Source organism: Varanus komodoensis, unplaced genomic scaffold, assembly GCF_004798865.1.
Source record: "Varanus komodoensis strain SLA01 unplaced genomic scaffold, ASM479886v1 scaffold10, whole genome shotgun sequence".
Taxonomy (NCBI): domain Eukaryota; kingdom Metazoa; phylum Chordata; class Lepidosauria; order Squamata; family Varanidae; genus Varanus; species Varanus komodoensis.
In genome coordinates this window covers 27,400,186-27,416,847 of record NW_025335269.1, presented here as the reverse complement: position 1 = coordinate 27,416,847, position 16,662 = coordinate 27,400,186, and positions in this window count along the sequence as shown.

Here is a 16,662-nt window from a genome sequence, read left to right as displayed (position 1 = left end):
TTGCCCTAGGTACTCCTGCAATGCAGCAGAGCTTAGGTGGCTCACTCCCTCTGGGAGTCTGAGAGTGGCCCCTGCTCCACAGTGAGTTGAGAGGGTCAGTTCTGAAGCCAGAGCCCAGCTCAGCTCCCCCAGCACCATACAGAGAGGTTAAGCTGGAGGAGTGCAGGAAAGAGAGCCCCGCAATGGATGAGAGCAGAGACTTGGTTTGCTGGCTGGAAGGGAGTGGCTGTGCAAGGGAACGTTGGAGAGAGAGGAAGCGTTAGCTCTTGGATATGAAATGTGGTCTTGTCTCTTGTTTTGCAAGTTGTGGAGCAATATTAATTCATTGCTGACTGACTGGAGGGAGAGATGAGTTGGGCAAGAAAAAGAGAGGGGTGTAGATGATTCTGTTTGTACCATGTCGTGGCTCCTTCTAAAAGCTAAAAGAGATTGGGAAAATAACCTTATTTTGGAAGAGCTGGCTCTGGTCCGAGGAGGTTTGGGTTCCTTCTGGAGAATCCTCCCAAGTCCCACCTCTGGCTACAGGGTCTTTGGGAAGAAGCCTCTGGTGATCTCCAGTCGCATATCAGATGTCCTTTGATGAGCAGAAGCAAGACAATCACCCAGTGCTTGCAGGAGTTCCCTTCGGCACAGAACTGGCTGTGCTCTTTTGCCCTTTGCCCCTTTCTCATGGGCAAGGAATGGGGTGGGCTTGGGCTGATCATTTTGCTAATCAGCACAAGTGATGGCTATTTTTCGATAGCAAGACTGAAAAGTGACCAGGTACCAGACTCCGAGATCCTCTCACACAGACACAGGCAAAGCCCTCAGGGGTAGATATGAAATGTCAAGAAACTAAAGTGCTGCTTGATCTTGTTTGTTAGGAGAGCTGATTAGATCTCCCCATTCTGCCAGAATGTTAGTTTTTTTTTTTGTGGGGTGGGGACACACAAGGCACTATGTGAAAAAGAAGAACATTTCAGGGAAATCCTTAGGTGACCAGTGCCAAATTTACATATAGGTTGAGCAGGCTGCAGCTCAGGGCCGCATAATCAGGGGGTGGGGGGTGTCAGCTTCCTGCCCAAAAAATCCCCCAACTATTAAGTTTATTTCATTTATAACAATAAAAATCAGGGGCATACCTAGGTGAAAGATCATTTTCTAGACTAAAAGGGATAAAACATGATCTATAGTCAAAGTCCCAAGATCAGTTGTCTGGTCTACATATTCTCTGTCTAAAAATGATAAACTGCAACTTACCAATTGTATTGATACCATGGATAAGTTTGCATCCAAAAACTCAAAGGAAACTGTGCTGTCTTTGTCTATAGAGTAATGTTATAACACAGCTATGATTCCCCTGTGAATGTTCTGTGTGAACATCCTCATTAATTCCATACTTTTGTAAACTTAAGGTTTTAAAGATATAAATGTACAAACAATCCTTTTATCAGTGCTAAAATTTCAGCAATGTTCTACTTTCATTGAGTAGATACAAAAGAGAACAAGTCTTTGTTTCTCATGATCAGATGCTATTAGGTGTGGGCCTGCCAGGTCTTCCTAGCCCAGCACCTCTCGTTGCTTTAATCTGGGACTGAAGATGACAATTTATTCTTGATTTATGCATTCAAGGTGTGGTCCAGCTGTGTTAAAATCAACAAGACCAAGACTGCACCTTTCACCCTTATTATGATGCTTCATTACTTTAACCTAAAACCACTTTGCTTCCCATATCTACTTATTTTTGCTTCTGGAAGCATTACCCCTTCAGTCCCCAGTCTGCTTTAAACTTCAGAAGGTAATAGGTAAGGAAATTAATAAATAGGCAGGGTGACAAATCTTCAATCAAGGTCACTGCTTGTTTCAACTGCATTATGCCACTGATATCTCAAATGCTGTGTGCACTTGTCACTAGATCTTATGACACACTTGAATATAAACTGGTCTTGACAGCAGAAGAGAGCCCCAGCTAAAATCAACAAGGACAATAGTGACTGGAATAGCAATCAACTTCATGCTATCAAGATTTCATTTATGAAACTCGGGAAACCAAGTGCAACTTCCAGTTATGTTACGTACCCTACAATTTTCATTCTGCTCATATAAAAACTCTTACAATTTCTACCACTCCCAATCAACTCACGTATTTATGATACATCACACACAGACCCCCTATAATAAACAATCAGTCCAGACTTCACAATGATTTGTAAGGTTTGACTGCCATTGAAATGAACAGAGCTAGAGGCATTTTGGAGGTAGAACTGGCCTAGTCTTAAGTTTACGCCTGAGTAACGTATACTGAAAATGGTAGCTGGCCTTCATCCACTGTGCTAATTATGCAATTGGAACCTGAGATGTGAAGATGACTCTTTCGCAGTGGCTTGCAGGAGGGAAGGTAGGTGTAGAGGGAACATGCTTAGCCATGCAGGTTGGACCCACCAAACTGGGCAGTGCTGGCACCAGTTACTTGCACATACATGCTTCATCATATAAGGTCTCGAGCGGAGGTGAGCAGAAATTTTTGTATTTTTGTATTTAGTGGTAATTTATTATGTTCTATTGTATTTCAATGTATCTTACTGTGTTGTAAGCTGCCCCGAGGCTTTGGCAAGGGGCGGCATAGAAATGTAATAATAATAATAATAATAATAATAATAATAATAATAATAATAATAGAATCTCCTGGCACCAACCAAATAGAATACAAATGTTCTGTCATATGTTTCCTCTTGGCCATGTGTCTACCTCTCGCTGTCACAGATGTGGAGCTCCACAGTTTCAGTCACCACATTCACCACACCAAGTGTGTGTCAGAATCCCGGAATCTCAATTTGAGAAGAGGGAATAAAACTCGGGTTCGAGGGAAAGATCAAGCATCCAGACCATCTAGGCTTTATTGTATTAACCCAAGTTTCCTGTGGTACTCACGATAATGCATTACCGGGCAGGCAGAGGTGAACTCTGCTGCAAAGCTTCAATACCATTGCAGGGTATTTTATAGGTACACAGGTACAGGGCAATTGATGACAGAACGCAGAGATTACAATAAGATTCTGAGGTCATCCCATACAGAACAGATAAAGGAATGTCAGTCAATCACACAGTAACAATGAGATTACAATATTTCTAATTACCTGCATTGACACTTTAGTTCAGTAGCTTGAACCCATCTCCAGGTCTGCTTAGACATGTAAATTCAAGCTACTGAGAAACTATTCATGATAAGCTCAGACTCTTATCTACTCTAGACATTCTGAATTGGCCAGGGCACATGGAGCCTCTGAGCTATCAAAAGATACTTCCTTGTAAACTGAATTCCAACAATGACTATTTAATCATTGTGAAGGTACACAATGTAAATTTGGACTGAATGCCCTGTGTACTGTAGCTTACAGCTAAAGGTGAGAGAAAGGAGCGGGGAAATGCCATTTTAAACAGTGACAGCTTGGTCTTGAGAAGAAGACAGGGTTTGATCTCACAATGCAAAAAGCACGCAGAATGCTTTTCAGACAGGATTTATCCAAATTTTCCCAACATGTGCAGGCCTCCTGTGGTGAGCACCATGAGACCCAGTTCCTCTCATGCCAGGAGCTGCCAGGAATGCAAGCCCTGCTCTCTCCCCGCTGCTAAGAGGAAATGCAGCACTGCAGTTAGAGTTCTCAGCAAGCCCTGATGAAAGCTTCACCCAGGTTTAGCTTGGGTCTGGAGGTGAGAGGTGGCACTATTGGGCCTTCTCTTTATGCTTCTAGGCATGCTCAGAGCCAAAATGATGCTCCAAGACACTCTGAGTTTGAAGGAGAGCTGTACTTTCCATAGTGTGTGGAATTCCCACCACCTTCCAAACCTGAAGCTCAAAAAAGGAGCAGGAATTTGTCCCTATCCTCTGACTGGTTTTCCAAGGCACACGGTAAGGTCAGGAGTAAAAGTGTGTAACAAGGAAGGGGCATAACCAAAAGAAGATGACCACACATTTTTGCTATGCCAACAAGGCTGTTGGAAATTGTGAAACCCATCAAGATGAGCTTGCCCCCATCTTAAAACTGTGCCAAACAATAGTTAAAGAGCAGACTCTAAATGCATATGTCACCAAAATTGTGATACTTAACAAGCTAAACTCTAAAGAGCTGTCAATTTTATCTTGCCTAGGGATGCTTGAGGAACTTGATCCTTGCAAATTCTGATGGAAATTGACCTGATCCACACCTCCCAAACTAATGTGCAGATCAGAAACTAATTATCCCAAGGGCTTTGCACTTCCCTGAATTTTATGATGCAATTCTCAGCTCAAGAGTGTACCAAAATGCCTTTTTAATACATGTATTAATGCATAGGAAATGCTTTAGACTAAAGTATGTTTCGAAATGTGTTCTTTGTGAGAAAAAACACTGAAAAATAGATGTGATGCTTTCTTTGGATTTGCCCGCATAAATTGTCAGAATAATGAGTGAAAAGGACATGGACAAGAAGCAGACAAATCCGATATATGCCTTAGTCAGAAAGCCAGAGTACTTACTGGGACATCTAAACAGGTAATTTGGAGGAAAGCAAGACACAATGAGTGGAACCCTAATGCCTATTTCCATTCTATCAGCTCTTAGAATAATTAGCTCTTTTGTATGAGAGGTTAAAAGATCTGGATTCTTTCTTCTCTCTCTCTCTCTCTCTCTCTCTCTCTCTCTCTCTCTCTCTCTCTCATATATCTTATTCTCTCTTGGGGTGCTACATTATGGGGCCAAGGATTTCCTAGACTGCAATGTGTTTGAATTTAAGCAACAGGATACACACACACTAACAAGGATTCCTAGAATGCTTTAAAAATACCCTCATGTCATTATTTGAAACTAATAGATTAGTGTTGTTTTACAGCCTAGCTTTTATGTGCAAACTGGTGTTGTCCTGATCCTATGTTTGTGCAAATAAACAGCTTACATTTACGAGAGTCTCTAAATTATCTTGTCTCCTGTTGAACCATAATTCTCCTTCAGCATATACAACAGTCTCCTTCTGTTGACTTGGACTCTCCCCACCCACACAGGTACAAGGTTATGGAAATTCATCCTTGGGAAAAGAAATGCAGATCACCATCTGGGATAACATCAGAAATGCTAGGTCAGCCCTTCCCAACCGTGAGCCTCTAGAAATTCTGGATTGCAGCTCTCATCAGCCCCAGCCATCATGGCCAATGGCCATAGATGATGGAGGTTGCAATCCGAAGCATCTTAAGGCTTTCCCTTTATGGAAAGTGGTTCAAAGTCATCTGACAATCATTTGAGAGGAGATCATCGTGTGTAGCTTTTTTCAATGACATTATTCTGGGAGGAGTCATGTTGTACCCCCCCCCCACGTTTTACCTACAGTTTCTGAGGCTACCCAAGTGGCCCAAAGAAGACATCAGCTGATCTTGTGTCGTCCTTTGGAAAAATTTGACTTGCAATCATCACTTAGGACTGGTGTCAAGTATTGTCTTAGGACTGGTGTCAAGTATTGTACCTGCCAAGGCCCACAAACCTGATAAGGGGCCCACTGCTGATCCCCAGAGACCCTCATCCTCTCCCTTCATTCCTGCTCTTACTCTCTGTTCATTTGCTCTCTCCAAGCTCAGAAGCAATAATTGGAGCAAGGAACAGCAGTAGCAGTTGTTTTACTCTCCCCTCCTGGGCAGTGGTGTGGATTTTCCCCAAACAGGTCAAGTAAGAGCATCCACTCATGCTGGGATGGGCCCAGGTCAGGGTGGCATAGCCCAAGATCCTCCACATGCCACCAACCTCTTCACTCTTTACCCTCACCCATAGGAAAGAGGAAGATATGTCCTCCTGCCTCTCTACAAATGATTTACACCAGGTTCCCTACTAATGGTACATCCACCTGCCTGCATGGTAAGTTAATACAACTGTTAACTTACCACTGATTGCAGAGTGCCGTTCTCGAGATGGTTTAAGTCTGCAACCCCGAGAATGTGGCGCCAGGAATACCAATATCCTCAGCTCTGTACAAGTGTTGCTAACATAGTTGTGCCACAAAATAAACACCCACTTACTTAATTAATCTAGGAAATTGTCTTTGTACACAGCTCATATTCATCAGCATTCATTGCAGTGCCATGCCATTAGCCTTCAATTCACATTACTGAGATAGCTGACAACATCACCTAATAAGTGATAGCATGCCGAGTCATGTATCATTCACACCTGGGAGACCTATGCTTGCAAAAAGAAAAAGAAATAAAACCCCAAACCCTCGTTTCACTCATGATAATAAACTCCTTGGCAAACACTGTAATAGTCATCCTTTCCCATTTAGAGCTCTTGAAGCAGGAATTGATGAATATTGATAAGTCTTTCTTCATTCCAGCTAATCTTGCAGGGGTAAGGGGAAATTCTCAAGCTGCTGATGAACTGCCTGGTGCACGACTTCATGAGATTTTAATTTAATTTAATTTTAAGTTACAGATATCGAGACTACCTCCTGGGCTTGCCACAAACAAGTTAATTTGGACTTGGCTGAACTCGGCCCAGATTACTAAGGCCCTGTCACATTCAAGATGGGTACTTCGGAGGTGCTGTGGACCTGGGAGGCTTCCCTTTTCTAACCTCTCTCCAAAACTCCTTGTTTCTCCCAAACTGAGCCAGTGGCAGATGTAGCTCAGCAGCAGATGACACGCCATGCATGCCAAAGGCTCCAGATTCAATGCCCCAGATTTCTAGGTAAGGTCAGGAATGAATCCTGCCTGACATCCTGCAGAGCTTTGCAAGTAAAACTGAGCAGGGTGGAGCAAGGTCTGGCTCAGTGTAAGAAATTCCTGTGCTTCTAGGAAGGTCTTCCCAGGATGTGTCCTACTTCTTTGGCTCTGTGAGATGGAAGCATCAATCCAAGATGAGGATTCAAGGGGAACCAGATGGGCTGTGCTGGGTCATCCACTCCCATGTGCATGGGGTAAAGTTAAGCAAGAGAACGCTAATCAATATTGTGTTTCAAAACTCTTCCCTTAAAAATCATTCGGATTGACAATGTTGGGCATTGGCTGGATGGTGACCTGTGCTGTGTTCTCAACAGCAGGATGCACAAACTTGCCATTTACACTTCAGCCTCATTTGCATTGTTCAAGTTCTTCTATCCTGAATAGAAAGTAATTTGTAAATTTTGGCAAATTCTTTTAAAAGCACACTAAAGTAAAAGTCTCTCCTCAGGGCCAGCTAAATCCAATAGGTACAGCTATTCCCAGCATGGAGTAGACCATGATGTTCCAGCTTGCCAGGTTGCTCCTACGCAGAAAGACCTGTTAGGAAAAGGGAGATGGTAAAATAAACTCAGTGCCATAAACATGGCTGAATAGAATGGGGTTCAAATCCAGACTTTTAAATATTAAGCACCATATTCCTGAGCCTTGATTGATGCATCTGGCAGATTCAGTTTCTTCCACATTAATTAGAACAAATGAAACAAACCCCCAGTTATTTTCATCCCAAATTTGTGAATTATGACAAGTTTTCATCAAGCAAATGAACTGACATGATATTCTCACCCAAGCCTATTTAACAGCTTCTGGTATGAGCTGTTTGACAATAATGAGATTGACTCCCCATGAAACATTTTGTCTAATATTTATTAAATACAATGGCAATCCTCCGCACTGGCAGAAGTCACCTAAATAGAAGCCTCAAATTAATTCCCCATATACATTTAGCCTTTGCATTTAAGCTATTACTAAATGGTTTTTAAATAAAGATGAATATTAGAATGAAAGAATGGTTAAGACTATGGGACTGAGACTTGGGAGACCTGAATCCTGGTCCCCAGTGAGCCATGGAGCCAACTGGATGACTCTGGGCCAGTCACAGACTCTCAGCCCAACCTGCCTCACAGGGTTGTGGCTGAAAGGATAAGATTGAGAGAAGGAGGAGAATGATATAAGCAGCCTTGAATTCCTTGGAACGAAGGGGGGAAAAGGCGGAATATGACTATAACCTACCTCACAGGGTTGTTGTTGTGGGGATAAGATGGAGGAGGAGAGATGATGTAAGCTGCCTTGAGCCCTTTGTAGGGAAAAGGCAGGATATAAATCGCAATATATAAAGGGTTACTACAGAGACCTCAGAGTGCAACTCTACTCTGCCTAGGCAGAAAACAGTTAAGCCACTCATCATATTTGTTCCAGCTCTTATCAACTGATTTCTGTGAGTGCACAATTTAATATTCATCCGTTCATTCATATGCTATCCTGAAGACTTTGAGCTGGTTAGAATATAATACCACGGAAAAACATTGATGGCAGCCGTCTAAAATCTGCATAATATCGCTCCTGTTGTGATTGTATTGATTCTATTCGTTGTCTCCCTTTTCTCTTCTCTTCTCTTCTCTTCTCTTCTCTTCTCTTCTCTTCTCTTCTCTTATTTGAAATCATTTGGGAGCTGAATGTTACATTTAAGATCATTTAACAGTTGAAACTTTTATTGTGCTATCTGTAGTAATCAGAATGAAAGAAAGAGGCGGCAGCAGGGGGCTGTGTGTGGGCTTTCTTTTTTTAAATGCCTCGGAGAGTTTTTGGAGCCTGCAGGCAGCGTTCCAAATGCTGTCTCATAGTTTTGCTTTTAGTTCACACACAATGCAATGAATTTGTATTGTTTTTTTAATGAGTGCTGTGACAGACCCGTAGAGAAAAAGCTCAATTCCTCGGCTATGTGACATTGCACAGTCTCCTCAGTTTGTAGAACATACATACATGCGTGCCTGTGTATATCTTGCCTAAAATGAAAGGAAGCAGGGACTTCAACTGACCAAGTCATTATCCACATGACTTCTCAAAGTGATGGGGAAATTCTAAACACCTATTTTGGGGTCCCACTGGTGGGCAAGTATGGGCTAGATGGACGGGGCTTCAAGGTGCAATACATCAAGTTATGGTTTGTGCAAACTATGGGACACCTGTGAATTTCTGTCCACATTTTTAAGCAAGATGATCTTCCTGAACTAATATGCAGATTGGAATGTCCTTTGATTTTCTACAAATGCTTTAGTAACGATTCTCAGTTCAAAAAGTTATGAAGAAACACATCTAGTTGATATTTTACATCGATGTGGATGTTAGGGCACAAAGCATATTATGTTGAAAAGTAATTCCGATTTTTGCACAGGCACACACACTAATGTTCTCTCTTTCACACACACATCCTGTTGAACCAGTGCACTTTGTTCATTACGGAGCAGTTATGGGAGGGGAGAATCAGGATCCAGGACCATAGCATGGGTGGGAAAGGGGTCCACACCTTGTGGATTGGGTCCCCAACTCCCCCACCACTGGCATTAGCCTTTGGTGGGACATTGTCACGGATGGCAAGCAGCAGCTTCAGAGGCCACTCTGGATTGGGGACATGATGCTGGGGAAGCCTCCTCAGCCCTGCTCTGCCTCCCTCTTCAACTGCTATTTAATAAACAAAAGAGGGAGCATCCGGGGATCAGTCTCATGCTCGGCATCATGGCTAGCTCAGCCCTGTGTTTACATTGCAAACCCACAGATGCTAAAGGCCAACGGTTTATCACAAGGCTCGCTTTTGTAGAATGCATAATTTGTCCAGGAATTGACAAATTAATCCATTAGGTCTATGTCAGTTCACAGAATCATAGAATAGTAGAGTTGGAAGGGCCATGAAGGCCATCATGCCCAACCCCCTGCTGTTGCAGGACACCAAGTTACACCATCCCACTCAGATGGCTGTCCAGATGCCTCTTGAATGTCTCTAGTGCGGGAGAGCCCACCACCTCTCTAGGAAGCTGGATGTTCATCCATCTGCTCATCCCACCCCATTTCCACTTCATAAAGACTCAGAGGCCATGCTCTCCTGTCTGCCCCCAAGAGGGTCAGGACAAGGCATCCATGGCAGTGGAGCTTCTCAGAGATGACCCCATAATGCTGGAAAAGAGAGGCTTTCTTTGCTGGTCAGCAGGAAAGCTCTGAAAACCAACAAGCTCTGTTTTTGCTGGCCTTTCTTTCAGTCTGGGCCATTGGTTTTTATTGGTGAGTTTATTTTTTAATTAATCTCCATTTTTAGGAATATTATTCAAACATATTTTATTTTTATTGTAGGTTTTAAAGGCAGCTCAGAATTAATTGCTGAGAGATTTGTATCCACACTTTCCTCTAAGAAACACATTTTTTGTGTGCGATGAAAATGATGCACGGTCTAATGGATAATTGCATTCCAACCTACATATTGTGAATTCGGCTGCTTCCTTTTAAAATGTGAAGTGAAAGAAATTTTCCAGCAGCCCTAAATTTTCACCTTAAAAGTGCTTTGCTTTAATGAATCTAACTTGAATATTGTTAATATAATGAGAAGACTATTTGCAGACAATTACTGAAACAGATGGAACTTTTTTTCTGCTGCTGCAAATCTGACTTGTTCCACTGTCAGAAAATCAGATGAAGTGCAAATGCATTATGTGTCATTCTATGGCCAGTTCTTCAAAACCTTCAATCCACAAGTCCAGCATTAGCATTAAAAGAAGAAGAAGAAGGAAACCAAACGCAAAAACAAGGCAGTGTGTGTGAAAAGGAATGCATTTTACACCCAGGCAGGGACAGATCTTGTATTCAAGTTTAGAGAAGGGGGAAAAGTTTTCCAGGGTTCTTCATGAATTCCCTTGGTTTCTGGTGACACTTATAGAAGGCATTCAAGCTTACAGGCAGTCTGTGCTCAGAGGGGAACAGCAGGAGACAACCTTGATTTCTATTCCTTATTTAACTTGAAGCAGGGGCTGACAGTAACTTTTTTACATGTATCTTTGTGTGAGGCAAGCATTGAAGCCTAAAGTTCTTTTAGCTTCCAGTGACAGCTCTTCGGGATGTCTTTACAGTGCTTCTCATGCTACGCTAACACTTGGCTTGACAGAAAACCCACAGTTTAATTATGTTGTCCTGGAGGTACTTGGCCATTTTTCTGATGCCTGTCCTCACCCTCTACTCTCTGGAATTTGTTGCATACTGTGCACACTCACGCACACGCATGCACACACACTCGGCCTCGTCAGATCCCACCAGTCTTTGTAAGGAGGGAGGTGATGGCTTTTTTTAAGTGAGAAATAATTCAGCACAGTAATCTGTTAAAGAATCATTCCATTGGGCTTTCTTTTTTGGCAACCAGGTCGCTGTGAGTAGAACAACAAACTAGAAGGAAACATTACAGAGCAGAAAACATTCAAAGGGAGAATTGGTATATGGGGAAAGGGTGTGGAACTTTTGCTATACCCTAGACCTGCAAGTGTCCCACCTGTCCATATTCAGCCTTTCCCCCATTGCTGCTCCAGCCTCAGAAATGAGCCTGGCCTGGGGAGAGCCACACTGGGAAAGGAAAGGAGAATTGGCCTGCATGGGAAAGAACAGGTCCTCCTTCCTGTGCCTGTGATCGCTTTCTTCTCTTCAAGTGCCCCTTCTGCTCTCACATTCTGACCATTTTGCAAAAAATACGTTTTGTAACCTATGTTTGGTGCGATTGTGTCTGTTCTGCTTTTAATAACTCTTACCAAACTAATTAAAAGCTAAGATCATTACCTGCAAGTAGTTTAGTATTTTAGGAATTCTCTTCTCCTCAACACTTTACCCCCCAGAGGATGGTATTTGGTCCAAGTTCAGTATAAAAAGTGAGACCTGCTAGAATCTTTCATGGCTCCCGAGAGAAAGCAGTGCTCTATTCCAGGACCATGCAGGCCCTACTTTTGAGGGAAGAAGCATCCCTGCATCACTGACCCCTACAGACAGCTAGGGTTATGTCATGCCTGAAGCCCCGACAGAGACAGCACCTCACAAGGAGGTCTTGTGCTTGGGACCCTGTATCCAAAAGCAACCCCGCAACCTAGCTTGGGGGTGGCTGAACAGATAGCTGCACCTCCCCCTGACTCCCTGCCCATTGTGCAAACACCCAAGCCCACATCAAAGCAAGAGAGCCCCAAGGGAAAAGGGAATACGAGTTCTCCTCAGAAGGAGTCAGAGCGGGCTGTCCCTCCTCCTACTGATGCTGAACTTCCTGAACATGACACAGGAGACGCAGGGGGCGTAATAGACTTTTCCCTAGCAACCAATCGGAGAATTCTGAGAAGATACAAGCAAAGGCAGGCCTTGTTACACCAGAGGGAAGAAAGGCGTGACCAGGAGGGCTAGTCCCAGGTGGGATTGGGGAGACTCACCATTAGAGGATTAACATCTGCATTCCAAAGACCTCAACAGAAGAGCTTATCTATAGAGCTGTAAATCTTGTAGACAAGTAGCAATAAAGGACTTTAGTTTTATTGCTCATGAATGTGTGGGTTGTTTACATGTTGAGCTGCACCTCGACAGGTTACCATCTGCTTGTTTTTATAGAGCCCGGTCCTCCATTTGAAGGTTCCCTACTTGATGAGCTGTCCTGTCCACCTCTGGCTTCAGAGAAGGGACCCTTAGAAGTAGGAGCTGGGCCTTGAAGCTGCTTGTCAACAGCCCCTGGACAGCACACTGAGCAAGGAACACAGGCAGGGCTTCCGCCAAGGGTCAGCGTGGTTGGGCATCCTCTGAGTGCCCCCACACCAGTAGGAGCCCACTGATGGAAGATCCTTGGAGCCACTGCAAGCTGCTTATTCACCTCTCTCTTTGAAACATAGCAAGTCAGAAGTGGCCTCCTGGGCCGTCTAGTCTGACCTCTGGTACAAGCCAGCTCCATTCACATATGCCCAGCATGTGGATCTCCAATCTTTCCTTGAATGCCTTCACTGATGGGGCTTCCATCACTTCCTGAGGAAGTCCATTACTCTTCTTCTAGCTTAAAAAACAGGGATGGTAACGAGGAGGAGCAGTGGATGCTGCTGCCAACAGGTTCACTGGCTCTCCGCCTGACAAGTAAGCAAAAGCTTCTGTATAGCCTGAAGTCTCTGATCCTACCTAACCTTGGAAGCTAGGCTGGGTTGCATCTGGTTGAAATCTGGATGGGTGATCTGAGTCGTGCATTGAGCAGGTGGCTAGACCTGATGGCTTTCTAGATCCCTTCCAACTGTATGATTCTCTGAAACAATCACAGTAATGGCAGAGAAGACGAGGAAAAATAGCAGCTGATAATGGCGGCAAGACTGAGACTCACTGAGACAGAGGCCCCATTTAAACCCAAAGACTCTCAAAAAGCTGGACTCAGCACTGCGCACAGGTCACAGCCATCCCTGTGATGACGAGATAGACTACATTTCTATTTAATTTTTTAAAAAAATCAAAATATGCCTCTATAGAAATGAATAAGCATATGCAAAGCTGATACAAAACTGTGACTTCATTTGGCCTCTTTTAAGCAACTCACATGGCCACCCTTGGTAGGAGAAGGACCTCTGCACTGCTGGGATGTTCCTGTCCCCCTTCTCTTACTGCTAGAGACAGCAGCAGCTCAGCAGACCGTGCCTCTCCTTCCTGCAGGCTGGGAAGCACGGCTGTGATGGCAGCCTTCTCAATCTGGTGCTCTCCAGATGTTTTGAGGATATGCTTCCATCAGCTTCGGCATGGCCAGTGGTGAGGACTGCTGAGAGTTGTGGAAGCCTACGCCATGCCCATCACTAGAAGTTCACATCCTGACCAGTGGAAGACCAGTGTCAGGAACCCCAGGTCTCTGGGTCTGCAGAGGCCTAGTCTGGAGGAGGACTGTGGTCAAAGCAGAGATGTCAAACTTGAGCTCGTACATTTGGCAGGCAGCATGTCGCTTTCACATCAGTCTGTAATCTTGGCAGTTCTAGAAGCTTCTCCTTTTGCTTTTCCTATTCCAAGCACGAACATTTTCTTCACCTGCTGCACTGAAGTCTCCCAACTCAGCACTGACCAAGCTGAAGCAAACATCCTTCAGTATTGCAGTAGATGTGTGTACAGGTGTGTCCACAGCACCAATTTTTCCCACAGAAATCTGATATATAAAGACTAAAAAAGGATTTATAAGAAAGAGCGGTGGGTAGAGCTGGAAATGAATTTTGCAGAAACTGGTGTACCTCCTACTTTGGAACACAAAGCAATGCACATGCCACATAGCTGCATATTAGCTGATGCCATAATTGCTCAAAGCAATTGAAATTTTTGCTTTTCAGAGTTGCTGTTATTAATAAAGAAGGGTACAAATGGTACACGGTGCCAGGCCTAAGAAATAGTTGCTGTCATTTCTCTGCTTCAGTGGTGTTCACCTCATGTTTAGCTTGTTTCTCTTGCCTAAGTCCCTCCCTGTTTCTTCTCTAGGCTTTTATCTCTTCAGTGACAAGAAATTTTTAAAGCTTTTCATGCCATTGTATGTCAGTTCTGTGGGGTTTGACTGCCAAGACTGATCCCCGCCCTCCACATTTCATTACAATCATCTTTACAGTGAAATATAGGTTCGGTTGTCTCTGCCAGCTTGAGTTGGTATACTAAGAATATATTAAAGCAAACCCAGCACTGTGGTTCAATCATTCCTTAGCATCCATTGGCACCAGTAAGCCAAATTACTTTGTTGATTCTCGATAGCTGAGTTTGAGATATTTCAAAGCCTGTACCCCATGAGATGGGAATCAACAGTTGATATGGGACACAAAGCAGATACCAAGTAATAAAATTTTCCTTGACAGCTGTTCAGAAGCTATCAAGAAAATTTATGTCCCAGAATGAAGAAGTAATTTTTGAAGCAGAAACATGACAAGTAAATGAAATGCAGGCAGGTTGTGTAAAGCTCTAAGGCCAATGTGTCTCCAGTGTCGATACAGAAGAGCTTAAAGAATGACAGTATGAGCAGATCCTTTCCAACTTGCACCTTCCACATCTTTAAAAAGATACACTTCTAGGGTCTGTTTACATTGGGCTAATGGCCTGCAAAATCAAAATGAGAACTGTTCTTGCAATTATCTTTCCAGTTATGGTCCTGTCTGGGCAGGACTTCCAGGCAAAAGTCTGGGTCAGAGCTCGGTAGATTAAATCAGTAGCTTCTCCTGCCAAAACAAAAAAAACAAAAAAACAAAACAAAACAAAAACAAAAAACAAAACAGGATTTTAAAGACAACGGAAGGCTGCTACCAAAGGGAACGTATGCAGCTGTGTTTCTCAGGGGCCTGATCGAGACTGTGTTCCTCCCCTTAGATTTCAGGATATTCAAGAAGAAACAAAACCACTTGCAGATCCACTCTGCAGCCAGGGTGGATCTGGATTTTATTTGTATTATGTTTTATTTTATTTTATGTAAGCCGTCCCAAGGCTATGCGATGGGACAGCATACAAATACTCTAAATAAATAAATGAATGAATGAATTCCAAAGATCATATACGATGTATTGATTAAATATGCTGATGAAATATGGACATACTTTCTCAATAGACAAGCAATAAAAGGCTTACACGCAGGTCCCTCTGCATGGAGGGCTTCCTGATGCAATGGACATCACCCTGGGAACAGGGTACCGAGTTGCCTAGATGCCGTACATGCCTAGTTTTGCACTAAACACCAAATTTCGAACTACCATGTTATGTGTTTTCTATGAATCTCTATAAAAGCTGTGCAAAACTGTGAGAAACTGTCCGAAGTGGCAGATGGGAAGGAGTAAGCAAGAGCCACAGCCCCATTTCTATCCTTAGAAGTATGCTTGGTCCTCTTTATCTCAGGAATTGTGGAGCCTGGTGAACTCATGCTTGTGCTACCAAGTATTTCATGGCAGTTAAACTCTAATAATTCTTTATTCCAGCATAGCCACTTTAGAGGAGTGTACTGATACTGTGATCAGTTCACACCAGCTCCTCCTAGCAATGTCTTCCAGTCATTGATCAGTACACCAATTCCACAGGCAAAATGGCCTCCATATTCAGTTGATAAAATAAGCATGAAAAGGCTTTGACTTATACGTATATTTAAGCAAACATCAGTAGAAGATTCCTGTGGAACATTCCCCACGACACAGGTATTCAAGGATTGGGAAAGGATGGATGCATTGGAATGGGCCTTGCACGTGTCCTCATATAACTTCCCTACTTTTAGCTCTCATGTGAGCAGACTGAATGCCTGCATAGAGATGAAGAAAGATCAGTGTGTGTGTGAGTGAGTGAGTGAGTGAGTGAGTGAGTGAGTGAGTGAGTTTGTAAAGGGGCAAGATATATAGGAAAAATCAAAGATCTTGGTCATATTCCAGTTTAGCTGCAAAAAGCAATGGGATCTTTGTTATGCTTATACTGTATATCAGGACAAGGATGAATATGGTATCCCAAGAAATCTTCACATGTAGGCTCAATCATAGGGAGGTAATTGACCATAGTCTTATCTTCCAGGACTGCACATCTTCATGGCATCCCGATATGACATTTCTTGGGCAGAAGAATGACCACAATGGATGCTGTTGTAAGAGAGTTGGGAAACCAGGGATGGGGGGCATCTCAGTGAGAAACTAGTTGGCTAGTTTTACCTTCTAGCTTTCATTAAAAAATGTAGATGCTTTTTCAATGGAAGAACGTGTGTGTGTGTACGTGTGTAGGTACGTAGGTAGCGATGCATGGATGGATACCTGTGTTTGTGGGAAGGAACTGGGACTTAATTTTCTTCAGCTAAAAAGCAAGAGGCATGCAGGGGGTGACATTAATAATAAGAGGCAGACAAAACATCAAGCAGAAATGGCAAAACCCAGGAGAAATATCTTAACTGCAGCAACATCCTTTAGTCTTTTTGCCTTCTCTCTCTCTCA